This window comes from Panthera onca, chromosome E1 (genome assembly GCF_046562875.1).
Source record: "Panthera onca isolate mPanOnc1 chromosome E1, mPanOnc1 haplotype 2, whole genome shotgun sequence".
NCBI lineage: Eukaryota > Metazoa > Chordata > Mammalia > Carnivora > Felidae > Panthera > Panthera onca.
In genome coordinates, this window is record NC_138352.1 from 47,158,103 (window position 1) to 47,172,365 (window position 14,263).

General features: G+C 40.5%; 1 protein-coding gene across 1 annotated transcript in view; it reads right to left on the bottom strand.

Moving 5' to 3' along the window:
• Positions 1-14,263, bottom strand: part of ANKFN1 (ankyrin repeat and fibronectin type III domain containing 1) — a 174,278-nt gene that overhangs the window by 137,788 nt on the left and 22,227 nt on the right. Inside the window, exon 2 of the mRNA XM_060646482.3 lies at positions 11,941-12,075. The gene's annotated coding sequence lies outside the window, so the exon portion shown is untranslated. The remainder of the gene's footprint in view (positions 1-11,940; positions 12,076-14,263) is intronic.

A 14,263-nucleotide genomic window follows, 5' to 3' on the forward strand; every position in this document is an offset into this window, starting at 1 on the left:
TTCAGCGTTAATGCCCCAGTTCAAGCCATCTGTCTTGTCTACATCATTATCATTCCCAAAATAACTCTACATTCTTTTGTATCTCACACAGTGCCCAGGAGTCCAGTAAATAAATTCTTGTCGATTGATCAAATTCCAGTCACTTGCCCTCTAACCGATGACACCTGCCCACATGGCCCCTTTTGTCTTTGCTCATTTCCCATCTGTTCCCTTCAGTCAAAATAGGTTGACTCTCTCTGTCTCTCTGACTTCCTTCTCATGCTGCCCCAGCTGCCCCTTCCTTCCTGGCCATCTTTCAGCATGTTTCTATTCTTCTAGATTTCATCTATCATTATATTTTCTTTTCCCCCTCTATATTTAAAATGTTGTCTGATGAGAGAGACTGAGAAAGACAACTCCGTGTTATTTGTTCTCATAAACGTGCACACCCCTCTCAACTAACTACGCTCTTAAGGTTTTACCCTTATAGAAATGGCTGGGTCCTTGAGAAGCATTGTAGCCTTGGATTTGGAATTTGGCAGACCCGAGCTTGGATCAAGATATTGTTATCTATAATCTATGTGACTCCAGGAACTTTATTGAAATTCTTGGAGTTCATTTCATCATCTGTAACAAGAGTTCCTCCAGAGTTATGAAGATGAAATGAATTAACAAATGAAAGCACGCATCCTGTGCAATGCTTACAGCAGCCACTCAATAAATAGCAGAAATTATTAAGATTACCTCAATCTTCCCAAACCAGAGACTCCAAAGTACATCGTAATAATTTAAATAGTTTTTTTGTTGGTTTTAAACATTGCTTTAATAGATGACTTTGCATACTTATTACACTGTTTAGTTTTTATTTTGATAGAAAAATACAAGTTTAGATATTTTAATATGTGTGTTTACTACAAGTTACAAAGGAACTTGTAGTCAAACAGAAAGCTGAACTTCAAACTATGAGTCGAAGGAGAGGAATAAAGATAACTCTAAAGAAAAATTAAAAAAATAAAAAGAAACAAAATAAGAAAACATAATAAGTAGAAATGTAAAATGATGCAGCAGGGCTAACACTGAAAATATCTGTGTAAAATATACTCAAATAGTTTACTTTTCCTAATGAAAGAGAAAACTCTCCAACTGGGATTTTTAAAAAGTGATTTACAAGTGGTACGCCTAAATAAACATTTTACAGAAAGATTAAAAACGGAAGAATAATAGGACAGTGGGAATGGCAGAGTAATGGCCTCCAAAACTCATCTCCTCCACAAAAGCAATAAGAACATAGCAGGAAATGTCAAAATTAACTTCCTCAGGACCCTGGAAATTAACCAAAGTTTGCAGCAATCCAGGAAGTGTTTATTTGAGAAAAGTGGCTGATTTGATAAGAACAGGGAGCTATGTGGCATTTTTAATGTGCTCAGTTCCTAGCTTCCCCGGCTCTGTGGTAGCCCTGAAAACCAGCAGCGTATATTCATGATAAAAAAACAGTTGCTTGGCAGCCACTGGATGTACAAAATGGTGATGCAGCCTCTTTCAAGACCCCATTTTGAGAGAACTGTCGTTTTTTGACCTTCCTGGTGGTGTGGTTCCCCAGAAGGCCCCACTCCCAAGACTTTTCTTGATTTGACCTGCCTCAGGGTTTACCAAGTGCAAATAACCTTTTCCTCTAAGGCATCTTGTCAAAAACAAACATCATCAATTGTTTAATCATCACAGCTGCCTGAGGGGGTGGATAAAAGTTGGGGCAAACAACAGACTAATCAAAAAGCTTAAAGGGCAATGGGGGGGGGGTGGGGGATGCCTGTCCATAGAGGACTTTGGAAAACTGACACCTGGCTAAGGGATCTAGCAGACCACGGGTATGCCCAGGGCTGGAAGCCTTCTCATAAAATACCTGAGAAGCTCTTAAGCTCTTCTCTGTGTCTGATGCTGGGGCTGTGTGCAAGCAGGAAGCGAAGGGTCAGGCAGAGCTGTCAGCTGTCTGGAGAATACTGCAAGTGTGCCCCAACGTGTGCACAGAGCCCTTCTGTAAGGACTGGAAGACTTACTGGTTTCAGGCATTTAAGGAAATTTGTGTTCAGTCATTGGTTGACCACTAAGCTAACCAAGCAGAGACATCAGTGGTCACATGTGACAAAGAATACAGATGTCACAGATTTAATTCTGCAAAATCACTAAACAATAAACCCTGAGGAGGTGGGATTATGGGATAATCTGATTTCTAGAGTTACCGTATTATAATATTTAAGACGCCTAGTTCTTAACACGAAAAATATGAGCCATACACAAAACAAACAAAAATATGTCCCGTTCACAGGAAATAAAGCAGTCAATAAACATTGCCCATGAAGAAGTCTAAATGTTACTTACTAGGCAAAAACTTTAAGTATGTTCAAGGAACAAAAGGAAACCATATCTAAAGAAATAAAGAAAATTGTGAGGATGATATCTCATCAAACAGAGAGTATCACTAAAGAGGTAGAATTTATAAAACAAATCCAGAACCAAATAGAAATTACGAAGTTGAAAGGTAAAATAATGGAAATGAATAATTTACTAGAGGGGTTCAACATCAAATTTGAGTAGGCAGAAGAAGGAATCAGCAAACTTGAAGATCGATGTACTGAGGTTATCCAGTTTTAAAAACAAAAAGAGAAAGAAATGAAGAAAAATGAACAGAGTCTCAGAGAAGTGTGGAACACCATCAAGTGTACCAACATATATATAATAGGAGTCTAAGAAGGAAAAGAAGGAAGGGGGAGAACATATTTGAAGAAATTATGGTCAAAAACTTCCCCAGATTAATGAAAAGCATTAACCTACACATCCAAGAAGCTCAATGAACACCAAGCAGGATAAATTCAAAGATATTCCCACCTAAATACATCATAATGAAACAGTCAAAAGCTAAAAACAGAGAAAATCCTGAAAACAACAAGAAATAACTTCTTACATACAAGGAATCCTCAAAAAGATGCACAGCTGATTTTTTCACCAGAAAACCATAGAGGACAGAAGGAAGTGGGATGCCATATTCCAGATGCTGAAAGAAAAAGACTGTCTCTATCCAGCATAACGACTCTTAAAAAATGAAGGTGATATTAAGACATGCATGGCTAAACAAACACCAAGGGAATTTAACAGCAGACCTTCCCTACAAGAAATAGTAAAGGGACTCCTTCAGGGTACTAGACAGTGACTCAAATTCACACAAGGAGAGATAGAGCATTGGTAAAGAAACTATGGAGGTAAATATAAAAGGTAATGTACATATAAGGCAATATAAGTCTACCTTTTGTTTATAAGTCTGTTATTCTACTTTCTGATTTAACACAATGAAATGAAAACAAAACAAACAATTGCATTTACAATAGCATGACATTAACAAGATTCAAATACTGACAAATTTAACAAAAGAAGTACAAAATGTATTAACCTTTCCTCAGTTACTCTGTTTTCATGTGCCATATGATTCCCGTTGGGGATTTACTGATAAATCATGCAACCCCTACAGCACCCAACAAAGTGTCTTGAAAATGATAGTAACACTACTCTGCATTTTCGCATTAAATTGAACTGGGGAAGAAGAGAAGACTCAAATGACGAATGAAATACCTGATGGGTAAAATAGATACAGAATCCTGGAGGAGCACTGGTAGGGAAATTGTTTTTGTCATGTTAGGTCTGGGATATCACTCTTCAGAGGGCATTCCTTGTTAGCCATTTTCACTGAAACACTCAACAGGTTGAAAGCTATAGTTACATTTTATTCCATTCTTCAACTGCAAGATAATCATGGTGATTTTAAACACAGTATTAAAAGTAGGGACTTCAATATCAGGCTGATCTAACTTTGGATTTTGACTCTTCTACCTATTAACTGCAAGACACTGGGCAAATTTATTTACCTTCCCTAAGCTTCAGTTGCCTTATCATTAACAGTATTCTTTATCTCAATTAAAAAAGTCACATCTAAAAAGGATATTAGCGTTTTAAATGAGATGATACCTATCAGTAGTTTAGCAAAGTGCCTGAATGCCTGAAATAAATAGACGTTCAAATATTTTTTCATGTAATCAGATATTTCAAAAATATTTGGACGTCTATTTCAGGCCTATTGTTCCCAGGCAACTACTCATCTGCTTTCTGACACTACAGATTGTTTTTTTCCCCTCCCCCACAGGATTTCATAAAATGGAATAATCACTATTCTCTCTCTGTCTCTTTAAAATATGGCTTCTTTAACTCAGCTTAATTATTTTGAGATTTATCCACACTGTTCTATTAGTAGTTCTTCACTTTTCTTGCTGAGTAGTATTCAGTTGGATGGGCATACCACTATTAATCATTTCTTAGGCATTATTTTCATAAGAAAAAACTCTTGATGCTCTCTCTAAGGAAAGAAGATGTATCTTTGTTTTCTCCAAAGAGAAGGTCAAACAAGATCTGTTGAGTGAAGGTGGGCTGGTCTCTGCAACATAATTTTAGACCAGAATTTAGGAAATGTGATGAAATCCTGCATGAGAAAGCTAGTTTCTAGTTTTATACTTTCTTTTTCCATTCTAATACTTTTTTTGCCCCCACAATATTTGGTAAAGGTCATGTTAAATGTTACAGTCTGCAGACATTTAAGGGGAAAAAAAAACCCGATTCTACACAAAACTGTTCCAAAAATTTGGTTTCATTTTTGAGGCCAGCATTGCCCTGATACCAAAACCAGAAAAAAGGCATTATAAGAAAGGAAAGCTATTGCTCAATGTCTCTCGTGAACATAGAAGCCAAAAAGTTCAACAAAATGTTAGCAAATAAAATCCAGCAATATACATAAAGGATAATATATCATGATCAGGTAGGGTATATTCCAGGAAAGCAGGATAACATTCAACCACTCATTGATATAATTTATTGCATTAACAGAATAAAAGAAAAAAATGATATGGTCACTTAACAGATGCAGAAAAAGAAGCATTTGACATTATTTGACATCCATTTATCATCATCATCATCACAATAATAATAATAATAATAATAATAATACAGCTTTCAGGAATATAAGGGAACTTCCTGAACCTCATAAAGATTCTCTACAAAAATCTACAGCCAGCATTATACTTAATGGTTAAAGACTAAGTGCTTCCTCCTAGGATCAGAAACAAGGCATGAATGACCACTCCTATTTCTTCCGTTATACTGGGCATTCTAGTCAGTGTAGCAAGGCAAGAAAAATAAAGGCATAAAGACTGGAAAGAAAGAAGCAAGACAGTCTTCATTTGCAGATGACATGAACATTTTGTAGAAGGGTCTAATAAATCTACAAAAATCTACTCAGCAATAAAAGTAACAAATGTATGCAAAACTTGTATACTTGAAACTACATGACATTACTGAGTGAAATTAAAGAAAACCTAAGTAATAGAGACGTATACCTTCTTTATGGATCAGATCAGAAGAAATCAGTATTGTTACAATGTCAGTTCTTCCTAACTGAGCTCTAGATTCAGCACAATCCCAATATAGCAGGGTTGTTGGGTTTTTTTTGTTTGTTTGGTTGGTTTTGAGAAATCGAAAACCTGATTCTAAAATTTTTATAAAAATGGAAAGGATTTAAAATAGTCAAAATAACTTTGAAAGAGAAGAACAAAGTTGGAAGACTTACACTACCTGATTTCAAGAATTGCCTCAAGGCCACAGTAATCAAGATCTGTGGTACTGGTTTAAGGATAGCTCTCCAGATAAAGACTGTGGCCCAAAGATACAACATATAAATTTCATGAAACAGAATAGAGAGACCAGAAATAGCATGCACATACATGATCAATAGAGTTTTTAAAAGTTTACTTATTTTAGAGAGAGAGAGAGAGAGAAAGAGAGAGAGACAGAGAGAAAGAGAGGGGGGTGGGCAGAGAGAGGAGACAGAGAATCCCAAGCAAGCTCTGTGTTGTCAGCGCAGAGCCCGATGCGGGCTTGAACCTATGAACCGTGAGATATGACCTGAGCTGAAATCAAGAGCCGCCCGGGTGCCCCTGATCAATTGATTTTTGACAAAGGTATCAAAGTAATTCAATAGGGAAAAATATTTTTTCCAACAAATAGTGCTGGAACAATGAGATATCCATATGCAAAACGAAAACAAAACCTCCATCCCTACCTCATATCATAGATAGAAAGTAACTTCAAATGAAATCGATTATAGACCTAACCCTGATACAGATAACCCTGTAACACTTCCAGAAGAAAATAGGAGATAGTCTTTGTGAACTTGCATGAGGTGATCATTTCTTAGAAGAGGTACAGAAAACAGAAACCATAAAACAAATTGATGAATTATACTTTATGAAACTTAAAAACTTCTGCTGTTTATTTCAGCTTATCCCAGCTACATTTTTGGAGGGCCTGTAAATATATCTGGAGCCAACCGTAAGGAAACAGTGACAGCAGCCTGGAGAATCCAGATCCAAAATGGCAAGAATAATCTGTGGAGAGTGGAGCCTCCCCAGATTTACTTTAAAACCACCTGTTCCCTGGGTTTTGGCTGCTTGCTCGACTCGAGAGCCTTGGCTGCCACCATTATCCTGTCTTCTAACACCAGCTGCGTCGGGCGAAGGGCGGGTCCTGGCTCAGCCCCCACCATGCTTGCTGTGACAGTAGCTGCAGCAGTTCTGACCCAACCAGACCCATGAGGGAGGCTCCAGCTTTACTAATGGCTACCCTGAGGGACTGGGTCACACTACCTGGAAACGTGAAAAACCAGACCAATGAGAGGCAAGAGACCGGAAGCAGCCCGCAGATGATTTCTTCTCCATTCCTCCCTTGCGGATTGCTCTGAGGGCTTCTTGGAAGCAATCACATACAAACAAACCACCAGATGTGTTTTCTTGTGAAGCTTGGCTAGGTCAGTTACAAACCACCTATATTTGTTTTTTCTCCTTCCTTGACTCATTTCCCTTTTTTCCTTGATGGCTTGACTCTTGATGCTCTGAGGTTGTGTCTCCCAATACCCAACAGAACATTCATGATTGGTTTTTGCCTCAGGTTTTGCTTTCACAAGCTAAGAAAAAATGTAATAATTACCCTAGGAGAAAGTTGGTACTATTATATCATCACTTTGCTAATAAGGAAACTGAGGCCCAGAGAGGTTAAGTAACAGGTCCAAGATCCTACAGCTTATAAATGAATTCTGACTCCAAAGTTCATGCTTTTAGCAACTCTGCTATTATTCTGCCTGAGGGAGCTTGGTCTGGCTGCCTGTCAGTTTCTTCCTAGACCTCGATTCTGAAGAGATCTTGCCTGTGTTATGAGTTCTGGCACGTCCAGAGTCCCTGTCTCACAGGAGCTTGGTTGTGGGACTTCCTCATCATATTTGTACTGTGAAAAAAGATCTGGGCCAGTTTGGATGAGGAGCAGTTGTAAGACAAAGCATATTAGAAACAGGAGCTCCAGCCATTCTTGACAGCTGGGTAGACAGATACATTCAGCGAAGGGAACATTTCTGACTGAGACAAGATTGCTCTTCAGGCTGTGATGTGAACTGGGGACCTTCACACTTCAACCTGCCTGTCATTAGACAGAAAAGAAAGTGTGACCCTTCTCCTATTCCCCACTTGCTATTAACATGACAGGTTTGTCTCTGATTGCTGAAGAGTGGGCAATTCTATTACACTGATAATATATAACAGGGTGGAAATAACCTTTCAAGTTCCTGTGCATTTAAAAAAATATATTTGGTTATTCAGTGGTAAGTTTTGAAAAGTCAGCGGTGACTTCACAGCAGGAAGAAGACTATATTTGAAGTTTAAAAGAGTGTTTATGAAGAAGAAGGAGGAAAGAATCAATTTTGATTCTGTAGTCCAATAAATATTTAAGGGTGATCTACTTTGTAGTCTGTGTATCCTGTGATAGACCCTGGGAAGTCAAAGGTAAAGAAGACACCCTCAGAGGTTAACCAACTGTCTTGGTTTGCCTAGGACTGAGGGGGTTCCTTGGAGGTAGGACTTTCAGTGCTAAAACTCGGAAAATCCCAGGCAAACTGAAACAAGTTGATTATTTCACCAACACCAAGGGGCTCACAGGCTAACAAGGAAGACAGTCACACAAGTGTATGTAGGTACGAAATAGTGTAATATGTGAAATTATGGAATAATAATAGCTTTTACTTCTTTAGCACGTTCTGAGTCAGGCACTACTTAAAATAAGGCCTTTGCGGGGTGCCTGGGTGGCTCAGTTGGTTGAGTGACCGACTTTAGCTCAGGCCATGATCTCGCCATTCGGGAGTGTGAGCCCTGCATTGGGCTCTGTGCCGACAGCTTGAAGCCTGGAGCCTGCTTTGGATTCTATGTCTCTTTCTTGCCTCTCCCCGACTCTCTCTCTCTCTCTCTCACACACACACACAAAATAAGTAAACTAAACTAAACTAAACTAAAATAATGCCTTTGGGGCACTTGGGTGGCTCAGTTGGTTAAGCCTCCAACTCCTGATCTCGGCTCAGGTCATGATCTCACAGTTCACGGGATCGAGCCCTGCATTGGGTTCTGCACTGGCAGCGTGGAGCCTGCTTGGGATTATCTCTCTCTCCCTCTCTCACTGCCCCTCCCCTGCTCTCTCTCTCCCTCTCTCTCAAAATAAATAAATAAATAAATAAATAAATAAATAAATAAATAAATAAAATAATGCCTTTCTATGTATCAGCTCTTTGACTCCCATAATAGCCTTGTGAAGTAAGGAGTATTATTAGTCCCACTTTATGTAGTAAGAAATTGAAGTACTACTAAGGAGACGGACCTGGGATTCAAACCCAGGCAATATGATTCTAGATCTGAGAGCTTAGCCTCTTAACACTGCTCTCAAATGTTTAAGGCAGTAAGTAGCACAGAGGGCTGAGTGGCAGGAGGTGTCATGGCAGAAGAAGGTATGGGGAAATGGGTTAGAGACAGTGATGCCTGAGCAAGATTTTGAACAACGAATGAGGGATCAACCAGCAGGAAGGAAATGAAAGGGCATTCCAGGTATGATAGCTCAGGTTAGGACATGTCATAGTGTTCCTGGTAGGTTGATGCCCACAGGGGCCCAATGGAATTCTTTTGGGTTCTGACACTTCCAAAGGTACATTTCATCCACCATGCTAGGACCTTGGGAAAGAAGCCTGGAGAGATAGCAGGGCTAGACCATCAAGAGCTTTCATGCCATGTTGAGGGACAATAGATTTCAACCTGTTCACAACAGGGAAGCACTAGAGAAAGGCTGAGATTTGCATTTTTAGAGAACCACTCTGGTAGTATCTAGAGGGTGGTTTGAAGGGGAGGGAGTGTGGTGGGACCAGTGACAGGGGACAACAAAGTATAAGCTCTTGAAAAAGCCCCCATGAGAGCTGGTGACTTCAACTATAGCATGTGACAATGGGGATGGAGAGGGCTGGGCAGATTAAAATGAAGGAAGCAAAATGGACCAAACTTGGTTAGTGATTGGATGGAGGGGCCCAAGGAATCAGGAAGCCTGATGATAGCTTCTATTAGCTCTGCTTGACTGATTAGGTACAGAATGGTTCTACCAATAATAAAAAAAAAAAAAAAAAAAAAAAAAAGGAATACAGGAGGAAGAGTGGATTTAAAAGGGGGAAAGATAATGAGTTCAGCTTTCCACTTGTGACTCTCGATGGCCTAGAGGAAATCTAGATGGTATCGTCTAATCCAAGCATCCCATAAAAAGAAGGCAATAGCTTGTTCTAAAGTCTCCTTAGTTTTCTGATCACGAGTGAAGTGATAATTACAAAAGAAGTTCCTGGAGACAGGTATGAAGTAAATAGAAAGCAGAAGAATTAATATAATATTAATGCAATATCCTTTGGGTTTCCCCTGAGGGAGAAAAAATTTAATGCATTCATTTATGATAGGCTATGAGTGTCTTAATTTGTTATTCCTCCTAAGAATATTTGCGTTTTATAAAAGACAGCAATATTTAATTGAATCCCTGAAAAAAGAATTTCAGGCACCTTAATCCTAGAAATGGGACAATTCTTTGGCCAATGGGTCTTCTGGAATTCCTCAAATAAATCATAGCACATTTGTAGCTGCTAATTCCATGTGCATGGGTACGGGGGTAATTTGTACATAAATTATATACATGGGTTCTCCTCATCCTTGAACTAACTCCTCCAAAAGGTTCATTTCAAAACACTTAAGATCTTTACTATCTTGGCATCATAAGTATAGAAAAGCAGTTATTCCTGATCAATACTAAAAAATATTATTTATATCACCTATTTATTTGAAGTTGTTCTTTTAAATGCCATTTTTCAGCTCTATTTTCCCCTTCTAATTCCATGAGTGTTATCATGCTTCCTTCAGAGTGCTCTATATGCCTTAGATGGAGAAGGGGTATATATGTCCTCATCCCCACATAAACCCTCATCTGTGGGTTTCTGATGCATGGTCGCTGGATCAAAGTGTATGAACAATGATCTTGATTACCTACCGATCCTTTCACAGGAAAGCTTTAAGTAGTATCTCATGGATAAATTAATTGAGCTTAGCATGCCTTCTTTGAAACAATCAAGAATGGAAAGAATGGAAGAATGGAGATCTGGGGAAAGTAAGGGAATTCCTAAAGATACACAGTCTAGGAATTAGCAAAAGTGCCCTGCTATCCTGACATTTTCTAACCACTAGGCAATTCCATCTCCTTTCTGTTGGAATGCCATCCTTTGTGGAACAGCCACATCATAGGGGAGAATGACCCTACTCTTGCGATTGAGGGGCCTGGGATACTTTCTACTCTGCAAAACCTCACCCATCTCTCAGATTTCCTAACTTTGGTCTTTATTTAGAGAAGCATGCTGCTCACTGTTCTGCCAGCATCCATCTTTGTCAGCACCCAAGACCATGACTTCATCTGAACGCCCAGTGATCTACTGCAGACAGAGCCCACCAAAGATATTAGACTCGGTATGACATTTATATGGATTCCGAACCCACCAGAAATGGACTGATGCTGCCGTAAAGCCTTGCCGTGGCCAGGCAAACAAAAGACTAAGAAGACGTGGTGGTGGGGGTAACAGCAATAGCTTTCTCCATTCGCCTTCCCCCTCTGCAGGGATTGCCTTGCATCTTATTTAGGAAATGAAGAAATCAAGTGGGTATAGGGATTTCTGTGGCCTGGCAGAGAAGCAAAGCCAGACTTGGTTATCAATGGTACTTCCAGTGGCCTTGGCGAGGCCAAAGACCAGCATGGGTAATAAGACACAGTATCCCACTTTGAACCTAGTGCACCCTACCAAGCATGCATCTTCACGGAAGAAAAAAGGGCGGGAGGCATACAGGTACGAAAGCAGCAGTGGCTCAAGTGAGGGTCTGCATGCACGCCCACTGTGTGCCCTCAGTGGGCATCCTCAACATCATAGTCAGGATGTTACTTAGGGGCACGCTCATCCAGGATGGACAGAATGCTGGCACCCCACCCTGCATGTCCAACCTCTAAACTGGATTAAAGACAACATGCCTGGGTGTATATTCAGGATTGTCAGCGTTGATGGGATGCATCTTTACCCAATGCAACAGGTATTTTGTAGGTACTCAGGAGCCCGATTGGAAAATGATCTTATACAACAAAAAGTATTTTATTTTTCATAGCTCTTGCTAATCAATTAGGCGAGCACGTAATGTCCTCAAGCTTGCTGCAAACAAAATGCCTAATTATCAGAAGTGTGGCTTCCCCACCCCCCATTCTTGCCTCTGCACATGGATATGTACATGCTGTCGTAGACCATTGTGTATGTGCTTGTGTGCATTCTTCATGGACTGCCTGCAGCTAACTTTGGAAGATGCAGATTTTTTTAATATCATTTAAACCGCAGCAACACACACACACACACACACACACACACACACACACACTTAAAACATAATCAGTGAATGAGACAGCCCCACACTCCTAAGAAGAAAGACAACAGTAAATTTTACTCACCAGTTCAGGTTGTTCGAGGCAGCAGAGGAACAAGTTGTTGGTAATTGTCCAGTGCTTTCATTCAGTAAATCACATTGGCTTTGCTTTCTCCTGTGGCTCAGCCTCTGCGCAAAGCAAGCGAACCTCCTTCCTATTCTGTGTAAAGAATAAAATGCGAACAGGATCACTACAGGCAAGAGCCGAAGTCCATGATCACTGAGCTACTCTTAATGCCAAATAAAAAGAGCCAATGATGCACAGGGAGGGACGGGGAAAGGGAGACAGCTTGGCTCAGAATCTAGGTGTGTTTTCAGGACTGTCGCCCCGAGGAGGCTTGATTTCTCAATCTCTTGTATGTGTAGTCAAAGGATGCCATGACTTCAGTGTGTCTTTAGCCTATTGTATCCGTGAGGTCCATCAGGAACGGCATGCAGGGACAACGAGCTTCATGGCAAAAGAGACCGAATGTCACTCAAGGATGAGCAGAGGGGCAGCAAAGGCAGCCAGTTAGCACTGCACTATCTCAACTGCAGGGAAAGAAATCTTGTCTGGCATCCAGGAGCCCACCCAGCAATCTGTGACTGCAAGCGACCTATGGCTCTCCTGGGGCCAGGCACCCCCCTATGCCCACAACTTCCTGGGACCAGAAGCACACAGGTGACCGCCACATCCCTGCACCTAAGGGCATCTGTGCAATCCTTTCCAAGTTCCCAGCAGGAGCTAAGAAAGCTCCCAATCCAGCAAGGACTGCGCAAGCATTGCTAGAGTTTTTGTCTGAGCAGGTTCTGAGGAAGTAGTCAGCCGATCTGGGTCATAGGCCACCAAGAGGCTCAATGTTGGGAGGAAGATTCCAGTGTTTCTTTCATGCCGGCTACATATGGGTGCACCTGGCTCCTTTCATATGACGTTATGCTTTACATGACTAATGAAACACACAGAATGAATTTCCTAGAAAGCTGCTTATTTAGGCATTTTTAATGTTTCTCTCTGAAATAAAATGGCAAATGACCTTCACAGGCTACTTATTATGTTAGACAGACATTGCTGATTGAGAGGACATATTAAACCCCGCCTCCTCCACCCCTCCCCCACTCCGTACAGAGATACACACACACCGACGTCCCTAGCAACAGCATTAAGAATCTTTCTAAAGATCTCTTCAAATTCTCTCTCTGCCAAATGAAAGCTTAGCTGTTATGATGACTTCAGAAATAGTTTTGGACCCTTCTCCTGGGCACTGACTCTGGTATGTTATTTATACCTGGACCCAAATCAACTCCCAAATTTTGAATGTGACTCTGCAGCAAATCAGGAGAAAGTCTGGTTATAAATAAGAGGGTGTTATGTTAATCTTTGGCCTTGTAATTAATTAGAATGCTCGGAATGACCTCTCGTATTCCTGAAAATCTCCCCCTTTCTAGAGACAGCATCTCACTGTGGTGGCTGACGGGTCTCTGACACATGGCAGCTCTGGGGATGGGATCCAAGGCAAGGCTCAGTAACTCCTAAAACCTTCCAAAGGAGGGGCTCAGGTTAACTTTTCACAATTGTCTTAACTTTTCCTTTTCTCACTTAGAAGGTAAAATCTCTGAAACAACTTCTTCTTCTTCTTCTTCTTCTTCTTCTTCTTCTTCTTCTTCTTCTTCTTCTTCTTCTTCCTCTCTCTCCTTAGATTTATTTGTCCATGAAGCATTACTATGAATAATCTAATTTGGTAATATTCATGCCTAGAAGGCTATTTTTTTCGTCAAGGATTAAGAAAAGAGTCAGGCTTTTGTAGCTTAAGCCTAAACTAGTGCCAGGTAAAACTTTACCCTTATCTCTAAAAAGACTTTGACTTTAATGCAGATTTACTTCAATTCCATATGCTGGGGAAAGCCAGGTGACTGGGTAATTCTACCAAGGTTAGGAGCTGCCTGAGAGGGGTCATGAGTTCAGCTGGACATGCAAACCTAAGGAGATGATGCCTTAGTAATAGCGGCCTCGCGTCCGGGAGCAAATGCTCCAGACGGAGTCATTATCATGCACCCATGTCCATTGCATGGATTCATCCATTCATTCCTCAATCCACTCTTCAACAGATGTGTATTATTAAGTACTTAGTAGCTGTGCCACTGTGGCACACTGTGCCAAATACTTTAATGTCACCAAAAAGCTTAGCAATGAAGTATAAACTCCTTCCCACACCTTTAGCAAAATACTCCATAGTGTGGCTCTGCCTACCTCTGTAGACTCATTTCTTGACCCCTCCCTACTCACCCCCCATGCTGTGGCCCGTTTAAATGTCTTTCAGTTCTGTGGACCTGCTGTACTGTCTCTCAACTCGAGAATTCTGCATAGGATA